This window comes from Pteropus vampyrus, unplaced genomic scaffold (assembly GCF_000151845.1).
Source record: "Pteropus vampyrus isolate Shadow unplaced genomic scaffold, Pvam_2.0 Scaffold133, whole genome shotgun sequence".
NCBI classification, from domain to species: Eukaryota; Metazoa; Chordata; class Mammalia; order Chiroptera; family Pteropodidae; genus Pteropus; species Pteropus vampyrus.
In genome coordinates, this window is record NW_011888914.1 from 7,449 (window position 1) to 22,296 (window position 14,848).

Here is a 14,848-nt window from a genome sequence, read left to right on the forward strand (position 1 = left end):
TATATAAATTATCTTTAACTAATTAAAAAATAAGCATAATATTATTAGCTCCAATGCGGAGGTAGACTAAGAATACAAGAATTGCTTATTCAAATGTTTATACAGAGTAGGTAGTTGAGCTAAAATTTAATTCCAACCTTTGTGAACCCATAGTTTTTGCTTTTTCTACTCAACCACACTAATTTAGTAAGGAAGAGTAAGAGAGATTTTTCTATTGCCCAAATGGAAGTCACTCAAACAATAGGTTTTGTAATTTAGAATAAAAAATTCTACATACTCTAATCTTTCCCCTTCTGCTTCAATTCTTTACACTGTGATAACATTAGTAGTGAGTAAATTAGAGAAAGGAAATAGTGATGGAACAAGGAAAGGAATAGATCAACTTGAAAAAAAGGGAAGATATTGGTTTTTCAATGAAAACCAATACAAATTATTCCTAGTATATATGGTTTACTGATATTAAAAAGTATTGTGCATAGGCAATTTTTATAACCAATAAATAAAATTCATTTAATCATAAAGTGTTGTCATTCTATACCACTTAATTATCTAGATTTGCTTTCTACCAGTCTATTTACAAAGACCATATTTCACAATGATTAAGGGCATGAGTTCGTTGAAAAACATACAAGAGTGTGAGTGCTGGCTCTGTCATGTCCTAGATGTGTGAGCTCAGAAAGGTTTTTTATGCTTTTTAGGAATCTATTTCCTCAATTGTAAAATGGGGTTAATCCATGTATCTGCCTCAAAGAGATAATATGAAAACAAAAAGAAGATAATATTTCAAAAGTAGTTGGTAAGCACTCAATGTTAGTTTTCATTGTTATTATGTTGTTATACTTGATGGATATTCATATATTCTTGTAAATTTTTTTTGTCTGTGTGTGTACTATAAATACAGCATAAGCTTAGTTTAGGTCTTTGTAAATATAAGTTTAATATTATTGTTGATGCTGTTGCCCTGTTGATGTTGTTAGATATTTTTCCCAGATCATCGTAAAGCATTTGACAAGAGTTAAGAAACCTGAAAGTGGACCTTTAAAAAGCAGAAAAATAACTACTGAACAAATTCTTGCTAGGGAATTTTTTAAGAGAGAGAGATCATTTTTACAACTCTCATGTGTCATCTTAAATGGGTTACATCCAGGTCAACATTAATTTGTATGATTCCTCTGCTGAAAAGGGAATATACCAGATGGACTATTCTTTTACAAACAATACATGATAAATGCCATTAGCATTACAAGTTCTTTGGGGTATATATATTTATATAGTATAAACTCAAATAAACTGTCATTACTGAGATTGGTCTATATTTCCTGATTATTATGGTAAAAAAGAAAAGAAAAGAAAAGATGAATGACATTGAGGTACAAATTATCCCCTCTAAATGTGGATAAGGGAAGCTTGCCATTGAAAAATTTCATTTTCTAACCACTTAATTAAAAAAATATATATTTATATCAAGGCCACCACCGAAGTTTATATTGATCTCCATTTATTTTTCCACTTATTTCTCTCCAAATAATATTTTTATTTTATATTTCTATAAGTACGAATGAAAGATTTTACAGTTATTCTGACATATAATTAGTTGCTGTATTAATATAAACTGATTTTTGCATAATTGAGATGGTCTCTGTCGGTGAGTTCTCATAATCTCCTTCTAATTAACAATATTTCAAGAGACCTTCCAGGTAAGAACTTAAATCTTTACAGATACAGCTACAAAGAGAGAATTCCACTCAGATTTCAGAGTGGAAAAGAAGAGCCCCAAGCAGTTAGCACTATTTGGAGATATCAAAGAGTGAAAGGATGTAAGCAAATTAAACGAAGGGTAAAAGACCATATCTTTCAGTTATGACGTGTTAGTTATGAGAAATTAATTATAAAAGGTTATTTATGAAGAGTTAGTAATGAAAGCTTATGTGAAGGTATATAAAGTTTAGCTGTGAGGAGTTAATTTTTCACATAAGAGCTGCCTTGAAAAAAAATTAGTATTCTAATTCTCCACACAGAACTTAAATTTTACTATCAGTTTAGCCTGTGTAAAAGTGACGTGTGCCTTCTCCCCTTTGAATGCTTAAATAAGCTGATATTATGTGCAACAGAATCGAAAATTAGTCCCCCTTCTTCTCAAAATTTTGTCTCCATTGAAATCAGTAGGGGGTGCTGTGTATCCATTCTTGTTTATAATGTCTTTAAACTAGCAATTAGTTTCAAGTTTCATTCTAAAACAATCTTTAATTGTAAAATAATGTTATATATAGAATCTTGTCACCTATTTGACTATCTAAAAATTTAACTATAATTAAATTTCAGAGTACAGTTATTAATAACAACATAAATTATGTCTAATAGCTTTTGGAAGTTATGTGTCTCATGTTTTAATTCAGGCATTATTATATTTACATATTCTTGAGTAATACTAAAAATGTGTTAGAACAAAATAAATAGTAAGATCCATAAGGACTATATCTATCTTGTTTTCTTGAACTTGCCATAGAGTTGGTTGCTAACAAATGCATTTTTAAAGTAAAAGAATAACAGTTAAATTAATATCGAGTTCATTTTAATATGGAGAAATGGTTAAAAATGTTAGGAAAGATTCTACAAATTATCTGTGATTAAGCTAAGAATAGAATCTAGGCCTTTGGACTCATTGCTCTGTAATCGGAGGCATTACTCAATTAGCTATCTCCTCAATGTTCTTAGTTAATATCTAATCTTTTAAGTCATTTTTATTCTTCATTTTTAATTTCTGATCGTTGAGTCCATGGATGAGGCAATACGTTAATAATCGATATGGACATTATATTTAATTTTTTTGTAAAATTTCAGTAAATATCTAGTGAAAACATTAAATATAAAAAAGTAATAATAAAATTAGTCTTTGCCTTGGTAAGAGGTAGTTTTGTACCATTTACCTCTGAAGGAATGTACAATCAGTACATACAGGGCAAGGCTTGTAGTCACAACTGCTCTAAAGAGCTACTTAGCCGGTCTGTTCACCATGAGTCAGTTTCATGCCATTGCTGTTTAACATGGTGGCTTATGTTCCAAAGGCATCACAGTGAAGGCTATTCTCAGAATACAGCCTTAAAATAGGTTTGTGGGTGAGAAGTGGGTGGAAAGCTCACACTGTCATTACAATGAAGTCTGAATCTGTGTTCCAAGGACACGAGGTTGTTCTAAACCTGTGGTGGAAAAACCTGTGTTTTCCACAACAGATGGGAAGTGGGAGGGGAAAATGGTTTCTTTCCTGTGTGCTCCCTGTAACTAATATTGCTTGGATATGCATAACAAACAGAAGTATTTGAGAGTGGAGTGGCAGCGTATTGCTCACACAAATAACTGAGTGTGAGGGTCGGTACCAGCTCTGCTTTCTACGCTGCTACTTTAGTTGAGTGAGAAAGTACAGTCTTCAGCAACTACAGGGCAGTAACACTTCAGGTGAGTTCTCTTGCTTAAACTGAGATAAAGCTGAATTTGAATAGAGTACCAACAAGGATAAGGAGTTTCTTACTCCAGAGCTCACTGCAACTCTAAAGTAAGACAATAGTCTATATTCAAATACCAGAAAGTAAAGAAAGAATTTTAAAGAAGTTACGAGCACTCTTCATGTGTCTTGATATTAATAGTAATATTTGGGATGCAAGCTCTCTGCTGCCTAGTTCACTGCACTCTATAATTAGAGCTTCTCGTTATTAGAGCAATAACTCAGGATTCAAATAAACAACTCAGGATTTTGACATTTGTGGAAAATAGTGCTGAAAAATCATTACAAGAAAATGAATATTAAATACCTTTAAGTGAAATATGATCAACTTAGTCACCTACTGAAGGAAATGAATAATTGCATTTGTAAAAGTAAATTACAAAGGGGGAAAATACAGCTGGTTAAAATACAGATAAATCACTTTTTAGCCCAGAGTTGTGGCACTCAGCTTTGGGACTTGATCATTTCAGATATAAGAGTCTCCTGAGAAAAATTTCTTGCCAAGAGAGGGTTAGCATGTTAAACAGACAGTGTTTTGGATTACTCTACATATCTCTACTATAAATAGGATACTTTCAAAATGCTGTTTTGAGATATTCAAGTGAGCTAGTGATCGGATATGGCAGACTTCACGATAATGATGGACTGACATATGAATAGGGAAAGTCTCATCATTTTAGATGGACAAGTCTTGATGAATTCAAACAATAACCTGTAATCTTTAATTTAAACCAGCCACTTAGCTGGTAAAGGCAGTGAGTGGTCATGTGCTTATTCATTTACTGCTAATCAACAGGATTCACATATCTGAAATCCCTAGCATTCAGAAACCTGTAAGAGGATTCATGCACGTGTTCTACTTTATGCTGCTGATTTGCAAAACAATGAGGCTAGTAATGATGTGAAAGATTTAACTGGCTCTCCTTGTGTCTCCTCTATCTGAACTGATTGTTATTTGTAAAGAGGAATCTTTGGAAGCCTGCGGTCCCCACAGGATGCTGAACAGCCAGGCACTGGGTTGAGGATGACATTCTGTGTCAGGGATCAGAAATCAGCCAGTTAATAGCTGTGCACTTAGAATTGCCTAATATTTTTTCTCGTTAAAGGCCAATTTCTAACATATAAAGTCATTTTCTCATCCTTGATGTACTATAGACTGGAAGATTCTTTGAAAATAGCACTAGTTTAAATGATTTCTTTCTAAAGTACAATAACTTGCTAAATATTTTACGCATCAAATCATTTTATAATTTAGATTTATGTAATCCAGACCCAAGAAATACAAAACAATTCTTGCCAGTCTATATTAGAGATTCAGATTTTGCTCTATTATTTTACAAATGTCTGTTATAACAAGATTTTGCTTCAGTAAAATAAGAGTGAACCAATTTTTTCTCCCATTGTCAAAAGGCTAAATTTGTGCTGTTTCCACTGACACAAGTTAATTATTCCAAGAAAGAGTTGATGTAGTCATCACTTTAATATTTTTCTAGTTACATATAAGAATATTTAAAAATCTCAAATATTAACACATGAAAAAGTGTTATAAGCAAATATGTTCCTGTAGGTTTTGAAATTTTAAATTATTTAATCTAGGTAAAGAATGACAAATTTCTAGCAAAATAAAAAAACTCAGAGGAAGGAAGTTAAATTGTCAAAGACATAAATTAGAAAATGTTATTGAATCATGCCCCCCACACTAAAATATTCTCTTCCTTTCAAAATGATTTAACCAAAACATGTTTCAGTTATATATAATGTGAGGAAGGAAAGAAAGATGAAAGGAAAGGGAAGGGAGGAAAGAAAAGAGAGAAAGAGAGAAGGAGGAAGGAGAGGGGAGGAAAAAAAATTAAAAAAAAAAAAAGACATTTTCTTAAACCAGAGTTCAAAGTAGTATCTCGAAACCTTCTATCCGGAGATGGACCTTTAAACATTGTCTTCAAAAAATCATGGCTAAAACGCTCAGATCATTAGTGGTTTATCAAATCCCAGTACCACTAACTAAAAAAACAAAACAAAAAAATTACATCTGCCACTTTCTTCTACTACTCATTTCTTCTCCCTCCTCCTCCTACACAGCTTCTGTGCTTGTGTTTCACTTTCATAATCTGTTCATAGTGAATTAAGAACATTTTGTTGGCAGTTCTCCTTACCTACGGGGTGCAAGATACATTGGCCTCTGTGACACTGTCAGACCCTTCTTGGATTCGTACAACTGCTAGTAAATACCATTGCTTCCCAAGCAAGCGAGTGAAAAACCAGAAACAACAGCAGGTGCTGGATCTGTTGGAAGGAACATAGTTAAGAAGTGTTGATGACTCAGTGACAGTTCTATTGATCAGGTCTGGGTTTTTTTTTTGTTTGGTTTTTTTTTTTTTTTTTTAGGATATGATGTAAAATAAATTCCTCAGCAGTGGGGGCCTCATGACAATGAGATTTACACATTGCTATTATTTTTAACTTGTTTTGTGAAATGTGATGCTACAATTACTAATAATATTACAGAATTCATTTTGAGTCTGTTAGCTGAGAGCCCAATAGCTGCCACCTGATTAAATGTGGAAGCCAGGACTTGTAATTATTTTTCAATATAGCTTGTAGTTAGTTTCTCTAATGATTTGAGCAGTTTTTTGTTTTTTTCAAATACACTCGTATGCATACCAACAAAGCATGTTTTGTTCTCTAAAGCTGTTACTCAGCTCATTTTAGACAGGTAAATGCCTAAAAAGAGAAACAATATTTTTTTACCTCAGGGTGATTAGAGTATTACATTGTATTAGTCTTCATTTAAAAAAAATAAATTTACAAGGTCACAGTTGTCCGTTCCTATCAGCTGGGTAAATAAAAGGCAAGTTAGCTGACAAATCTTCCCTTCTCTCAGGGATTTTTTTTGTTTGCTTTTTTGTCTGTTTGCTTGCCATTTAAGAAAATAACTGAATTTAAAAAAATAAATGAATAAGTCTCACAGTAATTTCCTCCAAAACATCTCACCTTGACCAAGGAGGTAAATTTTAGCCAAATAGCAAAACCCACACACTCATTTCATCAATAAGAAAAACTCTCTTTTAAGGAATCACATTACTTAAAAAGTAAGCTATTTTCATAATTTTGATAAATTGCATAACCTCTTTCACTGATTTCTGTCATATTTTATGAGCCTTGATTTGCCTCTTCTGTGGTTTTCACCATTGGCCTGACCAAGTGAGTAGATGACCAACTAGAAAATCCTCAATTTACCAAGATTACTGCTTTGTGCTTCCTATAGCATTAGTAAACATATTTCTGTTATTTTAGAGAGATAAAGACATCTAGAAAGAGAAAACAATTCATATTCTTGGAAATATCCACTTTATGTATGTCTCCCAAAAGGGTATTTAAAAGTTGTTTTAAAAGTCCATCATGATGAATTTCTATTCACACTGTCAACTATTTATTGAACAACTATTAGCTATGTAGTACTGCATCACACTACCAAGAATAAAAAGATTTCAATTTATTGACTCTTAAAAACTGTTCAGTGCAGTTAGGAAAACATATAAATAGAAAGTATGGAGGAAGAATTCACAAGTCTAGGGCCCTTTACCTGAGTTAGGAGCTATTCAAGTTCTCTGCATACCTTACCCATACAACAGCCCTGTGATCTTGGCACTCAATGGCTCCATTTTAAAGATGAAGAATCTGAAGTTTGGGAAACATAATTCAGTAATTTCAAACCAGCGCTAATAAGGGATGGGATTTATAGTCAAACCTGTGTTACCGAGGCAGACATCAGGATTCTCTTATAGTCAAAGTGCCTTGGAAGTCTTGATAAAAGAAACCCTGTCTGGCCTGAAAGATCCAGGATGGTTTTAACAGCACCTTGCCAGATAAATCATAGCGGATAGGTAATCATTGGAGGCAAATGAGCAGAACTGATGAAACGACAAACAGAAATTTATATTTAGGGACAAGGGCTTCTGAACTGGAGTCAATTGATAAATTATAGATGATAGATAGATGATAGATGATAGATAGATGATGATAGATGATAGATGATAGATAGATAGATAGATAGATAGACAGACAGATAGAATCTTAGAAATGAAGATTTAGTACAAACAAAGGAAATCATTGGATGTCATAAAAAGTCATATCGCACTATTATGGAAAAACTCAGATAAAAAGCAAACCCAGAAATGTATATATTTCTCACATGTGAATTATGTAATAAATCCTTTCTATACTTGTTTTTCTCCACAATAAACATAGTATGAGTACTTTTTCTTCATCAATAAATTATTTTCACATTTTACAAACGAATTTATTTAACCTGTAGCCTGATTGTAGCTATTTGGTTTGCTCTATTTTTTCTCTTTTGAATGAATCCTTAAAAAAATGCTAAAACGAATATCTCTAATTATATACTCTTGTGTATGTCTAATTATCTCCTTAAGATAAATTTTAAAATTTAGATTGTGAAGCAAACACTGAACACTCAAAATGGTTTTGATATGTTTTTTCAAACTATAGAAAGTTTCTACTAATTTTTATTTTTACTCTGCCAAATTAATTTCCCCTGAATATCACTTTCAAAGCATCACATATAATTTTCATAAAAATTATTTCCTCTTTTTCTAACCTCAGTTTCTGAAAATGCCTTCCTTACTCTCACCTCCACATATTGAGTGTTAATATAACACCCCACTCTTTGTATCTATATTTCAGATTTCTTTCATTCATTCCCAGATTTGATTATTCATGAAATTCAGATAAAAACCTTTCCTATTCTTGTGTCTTTATCATCTATCTATCTATCTATCTATCGATCTATCTATCATCTATCTATCATCTATGTATCTATGTATTTATATATCTATGTATCTATCTATCTACCTATAATTTAATTTTATTCATTCATTCACTTATTTATTTATTCACTTATTTCTTTATTCACTTATTTATTCAACAAAATTTTTGAGGTCCTAGTGTGTGTTGGAATTGCATATACTCCTTGGATACAACATTTAAAACACTCTTTGATTTTTTTTATTAAAAAAAAATTGAAAAAATTGAATTGAAAAAAAGATTATTTAAAAATTATCCAAAGAAATTTTTAAAAGCCCAGAGTTTCAATATCTTCTATAACCTTTTTAAAAAATATTACCTATATGCATATCTGACAACAACACTGAATGAATTCACATTTTATAAACTTCCATTGTCGGGATTTTTTAAATTTAATATATTAATTTGACTCTTGATTACCACCTCTTATTGTAATTTATTTTTTACTGCACGTTAAATCTTTACTTTCCAGTTTTAAATTCTTGATTTGAATAGAATGAAATAAATGTAAGTGAAATGTGAAAAGATAGAATAAAATGAATAGATGTGTTAGTCTCTCTCTTTTTTCTCTTTTAAACTGAAACATATATCTGAACATGTGAATAGGAGTTATAGTATAATGACAGAGTAATCTTAGAGATAACATGAGTCAAAATTTGAAAAATAAAAAATTATATATTTTCAGAGGCAGAATAATCTAGGATTAAGTAAGAAATAACATGTGTATTTTTCCTGGGTGTTTTGCTTGGCTTATATGACAAACACACACACACAAAAGTTATTCCATTATCATATATTTTAGAATAGTAATAATTTGCATTCTCAATAGCTGATTCTGAAGTTTGCATTTCCAAGAGCAATGTGGAAGAGGTTTTTTTTTTTTTTTTTTTTTTCCTGATGGACAGTCCTATCTGCTGGAAATGGAAAGAGGAATTAAAAGCCTGTGAACCTAGGCCAGAAGTTTGCAGAAGATGAATCTTGATGGTAACAGCAACATAAAGACATTGAGTAGGTGAAAATTATTCCAGAAGCCTCTGTTTAATGATTTCCTGGACAACACATTTTTACACAATGACAAAGAGTCGAAGAGATATTTTTCACATCTTTGAGGGAGAAATCAGCAAAATCGCTCCCTGAATTTCTACAACACTACTTGTCCAGTTTAGAGCCGTAATCTTCCTGGCCTCCTCCACCACTAAGCCCAACTCCAGTGTAAGGAGGTCTTTTGCAGTTAGTGCTGCTCCTGACCCAAAAGCTTTTTAAAAGCTACCTTACCCCTTTGGAGATGTTTCAGGGTTTAGGTTCAGGCTGCAAGTGAATCTAAACAGTTCCTATAGTATATCGATACACAAAGAACAAATATATGACACGACAACATGTATAGGTCCATCTTGGGGTCTTTAAGAACACCATCTGAGGAAGATGAGGAGGTGCAGAGTCTCGGTTAACACTGCACAGCTAACTCTTCACTTATGAGGATGTGGGTAATTTCTGATAAGTGTCCAATTGTCATCCTGAAATAGGTGACATTGGGAGCAGTACAGGCTCCTATAGTAAATGATTAATGTGTATTTTTCTGATCCTGACAGATTCCAAAAGAAGAGCAGATTGCTACCCATAAAACTAAGCAGACTCAACGTGGAATTACTGGAAGAATCCGAAAGTCTTTGCAGAAATGCTGTGCTTACTCCAGTGTTTCTCAAAAACTAGCTATTTTAAAGGGACCAGGGTCAATATAAATGAAATAAATGGAGGCCGAGATAAAATATGTCAGAAAATTTGCCGAAAGGTTATTTTAAGGTGGCATGTTAAAAACAATAATGGGCCATTAGGCTGTCTTGTTAAAGGCATTAAAGTCACAGGCACAATGTATGAGTCACATGGGCAAGATTTTCTACTTTATATATAAAAACTTCAATATTGAATTTCTGGTAAAAGTAAAATGTTACCATTTCTGTGTATATTATAAATATTTAAGTTTAAATTGCAGGCAATGGAGTAAGCAAAGTATTAATGCCTCTAGGAATGTGCTATTGAAATGCTACATATTGTAATATTATAATACATATTTGAATGTGATTTATCTTTATAATTAAGTATGCACTTAAAATATCTTTTAGCTGATAATTCTACATGAAGACATACTGCTTTTTACAAGCAAGAATCTCTTTGTCAAAGATAGTGGTCATTGAATTATTTTTAAAACAAAATTTTAAGCACCTCCTATGACTTAGATAAGGTACTAGACAATTTATAATTTAAATGATTTTTAAGAAATAATATCCTCACCTTCTAATGTAGAATGAGAGACAGGTGCTTAATATGTGAAGTGTATGCCCCATGAGCATGTCTTAATTTATTTTGTCTACAGCTGAATCTCCAGGACCCATAACAAAATCAATTACATAGACTATATTCAAGAAATATTTGTTAAAAAAACAGGAATTTTTAATACATTCTTATTGTTTTAAAATTTTCATGAGTAATACATTTTTATAGCCCTGTCTGTCTGTTATCCATGATTTTGGAGCCTATATCTTAACTTATTAATTTACTTTCTTAATTTAATTTTGCAATAATTAATATTAAAGAAATCTTGCTTCTATGAGCTCTTTATGGACTGTTGAAGATAAAGAAAAATATACTTTTATGGGACACAGAACTCTTTGTGATGGATTTGTTTGGCTAGAAAACTTTGCCCTTGCTTTTTTGAAATTACCTATTTATTGATTTGAGTTTTTTTTTTTGTTTGTCTTCTAATTTTTAGTTATAACTGTTAGTAGTATAGCATCAACAATAAAAAAGACTAGATATAAATACAAATATAGCTAACTCCCATTTAGGTGAGTTTTATACTACCTAGTTAAACCACCAGCTTCTTCTTGATGGAAATTCAAGATCTTGGTTATTTTAATTAAATAGTGTACATCAGATATACCATATGGGAATTTTTTTTTTTTTGCTTACAGTATTTATACTGCCACACATAGCCTATTTAATTACTTTCTAAATGTCTTGCATTGTCATTTTTTTAAACTTTAAAATTAATTGAAAAAAATCTTTTTATTTTTTTTATTTTTATTTATTTATTTTTTTATCCACCAATTCTCAGGAGTTTAGAGAGGAGCTGACTCTTGAGCCCTGTGCTAGGACACTGTAGAGTCCCAGCGGGAAAGCTGGACTGTGCGTACTTTGGAACCTCAGAACACAAATTCATGTCTTGAATAGTGTGAGAGAGGGAATGTTTGAGAGTTAAAAGAAGGAAACATAGTATGGCAGAGGCTTCAGATGCTAGAGCTTACAGATGCTTTGATTACAGGAAACTCATATAAATGATGACAGTACATAGAATAGATGTGGAAGGGAGAAGAGATACCGGATCACAAGATATGCATCTCTACTCAGAAAATCATGGGTGCGGTTACCGAAAATAACTGATGGGAGTTTTGTGATTTAATCCCATTGACCGGATCACTGAACAGGACATTTTTCACTTCCATTTTTTGTATTTTGGCTGACCTAGGAAATCTCATGGTTTTGCTGTGCGGCACATGCTTTTAGGAAAACCTGTTATTTATGCTGCTCTGCACTGCCCAGTCTCCCTATTGAACGGCTAGGCTTCAGAGGAATGTAGAGTTTCAGTGCAGCAAGCAAATGCAGGGAAATAATATAATGTTATATAGCTGGAGCTCTTGTGATGACAGTCCATTCCGGTGTTGGTGACTGGAAGGGAGAGGGACTGCCACCCAGTGTTTTCACAGTGCCTATTTCAAGCAGCTTCTAAATTAACAATGGAGAAGGGAGGTAAGGGAAGAAACAAGAAAGAAAAGGCTCCCTTTCCTTGAGGGTGAAAAATAATTCAAAAGTATCAAAAGTATTTGAGAAAACGTACGTAGTAATTCCTATTCCAAACATACATAAGTCACAAGCAACCTTATTCTTTGGTTTCTAGGCACATTTTTGAGTTTAGCACAATAGGGAGAAGAAAATTGGAGGTTAGTGAATCCGGTGGGGCAAGAGGTGAAGAGGACTAAATTTCAGTCAAGACAACAAGGAAAGTACAAAGAATATAGCTTCTCTTTCATGCGCTTTGATCGTCTTTCCTGTTTTACTCTTAATGAATACTTCCTGAAAACTAAAAATAAAACACTGCTTTCTATTAAGTTGTACTTTTCTTCCTAGGGAATTCTAAATGGGTAAGTGTGCGTTTCTCAACTATGAATATGACTATATATTTTCATACGTATAGTTCACACATATGTACATGTATATGTATAATTTTCTTTTGCTGAGAATCAGGCAATGGACAAGAGAAAGAGGAAAAGGGAGATCATACTAGAGACCCAAAAGCAAACATTAGTTTATTTAAATTGCTTTTACAGTTCTAGTGACTGGTACTGAGCAAACTCAGTTTGGTGTATTGGAAGATTGCAGTCGTGGCATAAAATAGCACAGGTTCCATGAGAAGCTGCAGAGAGTAAGGCAGGTAGATGTTCACAATCCTCCATCTGGTGCTATAGAGAGCCTCTTCCCCAGATCCACATCATAGCACCTGGAAAGTAATGGGCTGAAAAGGACACTTACTAAGTAGGAGAAAAACATTCTATGTCAACAATGTAGGGGCACCATGTGTGCATGCTCAGGGTGAAACTTGGTTTTTCATTGTGGATAATGTGCCCGCAAGGTCTCATATTATTCTGACTGAAGAATAATAAAATGAGATGTTATCCCAGATGCTTTGATGCTTTGCTTTGAGTTTACTAGCTTGCTTATGCCACATGCAAAGGCCACACATGTATGCCTTTATAGTGCATGAACACACATTACTCAGAGCTGCGTTATCATTTCTTGATGCCAGTTCTGGATTGCTTACTTGCAGATGGGATTTTTGCTGTGGTGGAAAGACACTGATATATACATGGTCAGCGACTGTACTCATTACAAATAAACTCTCTCTAACAATATAATTTAAATAATCATATTAATAAATACATGATAGTCATGCATACAAGTCACCTTATCTCCCCCGCTGATGGCTTTGATTACTTTGACAGACTAAGATACGCTAATGATACAAATTAGGAGTAAGAAGAATTAAAAGGGTGTTTAACTCTGATGCCAGGCTGTCAATTTCCTATAGTGCTACCAACTTACAGATAGATGATTAAAGTTGTTTCATTTAGGAATTTTGAATATTTTAAAAATTGAATGGGTTTCTGGGGGAGGAAAAAAGAAAGAAAAATCTATGCTTAGCTAATTAGACATCCTATTTGATTTAACAATAGAACAAGAGTATTCTTTGAGTATTGAGATCATCCTACATTACTATAAGAGCTTACATTTTGCTATTAAAAATGTATTTGCAAATTTTTCCCAGTGGGTTTGTCTAGTTCCTTATATTTGATATTATTTATAACTTTTCTTTAATTATAAAGAGAAGTGGTCATTGACTCTATGCTAGATACTGTGGGTAAGTCCCAGATACATGAAATACACTACCTTTCTCTGAGGAGCTAAAATCTAGCAAAAAAAAAAAAATGGTGTGTGTGCACAAACAAATATATATTTCATAGAATCTTGTGAATGACATAATAGTATAAACAAAGTACTCTTTGCATAGAAGTAATATGGAGCTTGGAATTTTTAGCCAGACAGTGTAGTTTTAAGTCCTGATTTGGTCACCATATAACTATATACACCTTGAGAGATTACTTTACTTTATTTGGGTTTCCATTGTATTACCTGTATGATGAGAAAAATAACACCTATCTCTCAGATATGGGTGAATATTAATTGAGCTAATACATGTGAAATGTTTAGAAGAAACTGGTGCATATTAATTGCTTTCATGATACCCAATGCTTAGCCCACAGATCAATTGTATCTCTACGGTTTTACGAATTTTCTTTCTTCTATCCTTTAGACTATAAATCATTTGAAGTCAGAGACTATATCTTCTTTGTTGTTATATTCCCACTGATTCAATAGGAGTTGAATAAATGTTTATCAAATAAATAAACAAATAAAAGAATGGATGAGTGTTTGATAATCGGCTGGTTAAATAATATTTAGTTGTTTATAGGCTTTGGTAAGATCTGCATCCTCATCTCTATGGGATGGTCTCTTCTTTGAGGATATAGTACTAGAAAACCTGTGATAGAAGTATGAGAAAGCAGAACCACTGTCCAATAGAATGAACCAATTCTGGGGGTTTGATGTGGTGACACATCATTCTCATTCTAATACATTATAATAAATATGTCAAAAAGAAGAACACTGGAAAAAGAAATAAATAATAACAAGTCCCAATTTCTAAAAACAATCAGAAGTTGCCTAAGTAAATTAGCACTCTTCAATCAGTATAGAATGAAAATGGAGTAATGGGAAAAGCCCCACGCAGAAAGTTGGTTTCTTCACCCTCAGCCTCATCTGGAAATTTCCTGACCCTGGACAAGGGACTTATTTTCTGAGTTTCAATTCCGTGATTTGTAGGCAGAAAACGGAGGACTTAATTTCTTCTAAGTG

At 32.8% G+C, this 14,848-nt stretch overlaps 1 long non-coding RNA gene across 1 annotated transcript in view; it reads left to right on the forward strand.

Moving 5' to 3' along the window:
* LOC105296967 overlaps window positions 1-14,354 on the forward strand; it is a 19,232-nt gene extending 4,878 nt beyond the window's left edge. Inside the window, exons 2-3 of the long non-coding RNA XR_896311.2 lie at window positions 9,229-9,331; window positions 9,913-14,354. This is a non-coding gene — a long non-coding RNA (uncharacterized LOC105296967). The remainder of the gene's footprint in view (window positions 1-9,228; window positions 9,332-9,912) is intronic.
* Window positions 14,355-14,848: the final 494 nt, after the last annotated feature.